We start from the raw sequence: 4,841 nt of genomic DNA on the forward strand, positions 1-4,841 counted from the left end.
ACCTCAAAATAAATTGGTGTCCTCTTGTCAATCTCTTTACTTTTCCGTATTTATTTTGAATATTTACTTTCTTGCAAGCTTTTAATTCCATAATTTGCTTAGTATCTTTGTTTGCTTGTTTTGTTGTCTTGCTCTAGCTTGTTCACGTAGTTGCATTATATTTTATCTAGGATAAGATTGCTACTTGTTCTAGTACTCGGTAGAAATAATTTTAATTAGAGCCCGATTTAACCCCTCCCACTCTTAGACCATTTGATCCTTTTACCAAGGTAACTATATATGCTACACTGCTACTAAAATCTAGAGCAATTATATGTTAGGATGTGTGTTTGACATCACCTCACCACGGGCCTTAAGCGCCTAGGCGGCTGGAAGGAGGTGTGTCGCCGCACCTTGCCTTACCGCCTTAAGAACCATGGCACTATCACGCGATCCATCGATTAGTGTTTAAATTAGAGTTGAACATTTTTTTTAATAACTTTGAATATCCATTCTTTAAATCATGGCTCTACCACTGTAATGCACGCTAGTCAGATCTAGCATTAGGTAGCTTAAATGAAGCTCAAGAAAGTAAAGATCGAAAATGGAGCCAAGTTTGAATTGATGGTCATAGCTTCGATTTTTGTTTGAAAATTGATATCTGTATAATTGCTCTGATGCAATAATCTAGTGTTAACATCAGATCATTAGAAGGTTTGTACAAAGAGCATTTTTAAAGTGGTCAGTTGAAGCTCTATACATTAGATAAGCTATTTGGATCACAAAATTGGCAGGAAACTGTGTAAATTCAGCTAGAGTTTCGAGTAGTAGTTTCAGATGGCTACAGTAGACCGGGAAAATGGGTTCGATAAAGTTTAAGACTGCGTATCAGCCCATGTTTACACTGCTTTTGTAAGGATAATAAATCTTTTATATTGGGAATATATTTTACACAAATCTAACATATCATGGGCATGGCTTAGATCAGTTAGATGTGATAAGAATCTTTAGTATATTTTTTTTCTAAGATTCCCATGCCATCAGGACGGTCCTACCACAGTTGTGTGATTGGGGTGTTACTTGATTTGTACTAGCTATTGGGGACAAAAGGTTCGCTCATGGTCGCCATTTGTCCATGGATGTTTCAATCAGTCCTTTCATTTTATTAATTTTCCTTTTCCGTCAGAATATTGTTACGGGTTCACCGTACACGATAGGCACAATACAGTTGCAGCTCAGCGTGCAACAAGAGACATGTAGCTGTAAGCGAAAACTCCATTTCCATCAACACTTGAAACTTTCTTCAGCGTTAGAAGATTGTGCAGCTAATATCATAAGAATTAAGCATCGCATGCCTCTTCATCTCAATGTTCTCAATGAATAACGACTACAAATGCGCAAAAGAACTTTATACTTTTATACTGCCAGCTGCATCACTGTTCTTGTTACACTTGATGCAATGCCAGGATTCAGGGTCTGACCAAGCGCCAATTCCGCTGGCCCCAGAGAGGCAGAGAATGAGCGAAAAGGAGCTCCAAGACGAGCCAGATGACAATGCGTTGATGGACACAAGGAGTTAGGGTGATATAGGCATTCAAGCCTGTAGCGTTTCTAGGGAAATTGACATGGCAACGACGAAATCATCAATTCCAACAGGACATCCAAATTATTTTCAATAAATTCTGCATCCTGATCGAATATTTATTAAAAATGGAAGTTTTTTGTTATGTGCAATAGTTCATACGAAGAACAAACTGAAAAGTGTAAAGGCTCATGCGGACGGCCCCAAATCCAATCAAACAGTTGGAGGCAGGCAGAGGCGAGTGGGCGTCACACACGGTGGTACCGAGGGGGAACACACCGGAGGACAGCCAAGTGAGAGCGAGACAGACAAGATCGATGCAATCATGCAGCTTCACAGCGCGTCTAGTCTGCTTGCGGCGCAGCAAGGGTCCCCATGCTCGGCGACGGCGTCTTCGCTGCTCATCACCATGCCGGGCAATGCATGTACCGGCGTTAACTGATCACTCCCATCCTATTTCCATGATCACTGCTGAACTACTCCATGACCAGTCCCAAACAGAGTAGCCTCTCCTCTTTTTTATTTTTATTTTTCATCGGCGTAGTGTTCTTACGTCAGAAACAAAAGTATAGGAAGATGAGAACAGGTACCCGTGCACTATGCAGATTGCAGCATGCTTAACAGCTAAACCTTTCCACAGTGACAAGCGGCCACGCCAAGGGATTTCTCTCGCGAGCGAAATTCCCGTCGTGAAGGGATTTTCGTTTCTTTTAACGTTCCAACAGTTTACTTTCATGGTTCACTTCACGATGGGATTCTCAGGATCATTCCCTTCAGAACAGGATTATCTCTCCTTTCCCTTCGTGATTCTCCTCGAAGGAAAGTTGTTGGAGATGAGAGAAAATTAAGAAAGGATTCTGAAAGGATCAGAGAGACAAGTTGAGGGGGGACAAACTGTGCGGCTGTGCGCTTGTCTCATCTGCAAGAAGCAACAATAAATTGGACTCTTGGGAAAGGTTTGTCTACTGGTCACTGGTAAGCACAACACATGTCTAATCATTAGCAATAATAAAGCACGGACATGCTTAACAATGGTATGTTAGAGTATTTGGTAGGCACGAGTCAAGTCACACTCGGCTTAATCACCTGGTCGACTAAAATATGGTATAGCCATTGCCATGACCTGTCGACCACACTCATCCCTCAGTGTCTCAAAATATCTTACGAGGACTGGTTGCTTCTGTGCTCGGCAAATGCGAATAAAAAGGGGTAGTCTGCTTGACAACTGATTACAAATAAGCTTAGTTACACCCCACGAGTCATGTTCGTTGGATGACTATCTAACGTCTCAACTTCTTCTACCATTCATCTTTCCCCAATGCATGCTTCTTTCTCTCTCATCTTCTACGGCAACAGCGGCTTGGCTTTCCTGACCTGCCCTATTCCTCCATCTCCAACCGCGCTCTTGTCATTGGATCCGCAGCCGCTGCCCGATGTGCCATCGCTAAGCCTCCCCTGTTATTGTCACCACCCACCACCCTTTTACCGCCTGTGGCTCTGACGGTGTCACCATTGTCTCGCCACATTACCCATTGTGTAGGAATGATAATGATGACTAAAAAGGACAAACAAATGTCTCACCAATTTCTTTTGAAACAGATGTCATTTTCCTATTTTCTCACCTAACACACCTCAAAATCGCAAACGAAAGCAAAAATCGAGGAGAAACAAATTGCGATCAAAATCCCAAGAGAAGCATGGCTCTAATAGAGGTAAGTGAACCTAGGTTCTATTGAAACTCATTCTAAGAATCATCGTCATAAAAAAATAGCAACTTGAAGAAAGAAATCTTAGAACCAAAGAATATAGCACCGGGTGAAGAACCTCTCTAAGTTGATAATCTAGAGGTAAGGGAATTCAAGACCAACGCACCTCAAGAACAACTTCACAAGGTGAAAGAATTTTAGCTTAACAACTAAAATGAAAATCGCAACAAAAATAGAAAAACTCGCAAGCAAAACAAAAGAGCTAATAGAAGGAAACTAGAAGGAGATAAACACAAGCATAGGAGGAAATATTGAAGACATTCTCATCTACTCCAAGAACACAGAAGAACATTCTAGCATCTCCGTGTTGTTCTTGGCTGATTTCGAGATCACCAACTGTATGTCAAGTTCAGCAAATATGAGTTCTGACTCAAGGAAGTCACTTTTCTGGGTTATGTCTTATATGAGAATGGAGTTGTTGTTGACCCGAACAAGGTGCAAGAGGTTCTCAACTGGTTTCAACCCAAGAATGTCACCGACATTCGTAGTTTGCTCGGACTCACGGGTTATTACTGCCAGCTCATTGAGAATTTCTCTAAGATTACCAAGTCCATGACTGAGTTATTGAAGCAAGAGAATGTGTTTGAGTGGTTAGACGAGTGTGAGTCAGCTTTCTAGGCTTTGAAGAGACTACTCACGACCGCTCCCATTCTAGCTCAACCTGAGGTGGACAAGAGTTTTGATGTCTATTGTGATGCTTCCCGCATAGACCTCTGATGTGTCCTCATGCAAGAGGTAGGGTTGTCGCGTATGCCTCACGCCAATTGAAGCGGCATGAAGAGAATTATCCAACTCACGATTTAGATCTTACAGCAGTGGCACACTCCTTGAAGATTTGGTGACATTATCTAATAGGAAATCCTTGTCGTATTTATATGGATCACAAGAGCTTCGAATACATTTTCACTCAGGATGATTTGAACATGAGACAACAAAAATGACTCGAGATGATAAAAAATTATGAACTGTAAGTTCATTATCATCCCGGCAAGGTGAACGTTGTCACCGATGCACTGAGTCAAAAGGCTTGATGCAATTGTCTCTCGCTCTAGCCTAGAGTCGCCACACTTTGTGATGATTTCAGAAGGTTTGGACTCGAGATGGTCGCGGAGGGATTTCTTATCAACTTGGAGATCAAATTCACCCTCTTCAACCAAATTAAGGACGCTCAAAAGACAGACAAAGGCATGAAGAAAATTCACCCTCTTCAACCAAGTTAAGGACGCTCAAAAGACAAACAAAGGCATGAAGAAGATTCGTGATAAGATCAAGGATGGACAAGCTAATTGCTTCGCCCTGGACGATGAAGGTGTCTTGTGGTTCAAGAAAAGGCTAGTGATCCCTAAGGTCCAGAAATTAAAAAGGAACGTTTCGAAGGAAGCTCATGATTCTTTGTTGTTTATCTATCATGAGAGTACTACGATGTACCAAGATCTCAAGTCTGGATTCTAGTGGACTCGTATGAAGCGTGAAATCGCTCGATATGTTGCTAAATGTGATGTTTACCAGAGAGT

This window comes from Phragmites australis, chromosome 18 (genome assembly GCF_958298935.1).
Source record: "Phragmites australis chromosome 18, lpPhrAust1.1, whole genome shotgun sequence".
NCBI lineage: Eukaryota > Viridiplantae > Streptophyta > Magnoliopsida > Poales > Poaceae > Phragmites > Phragmites australis.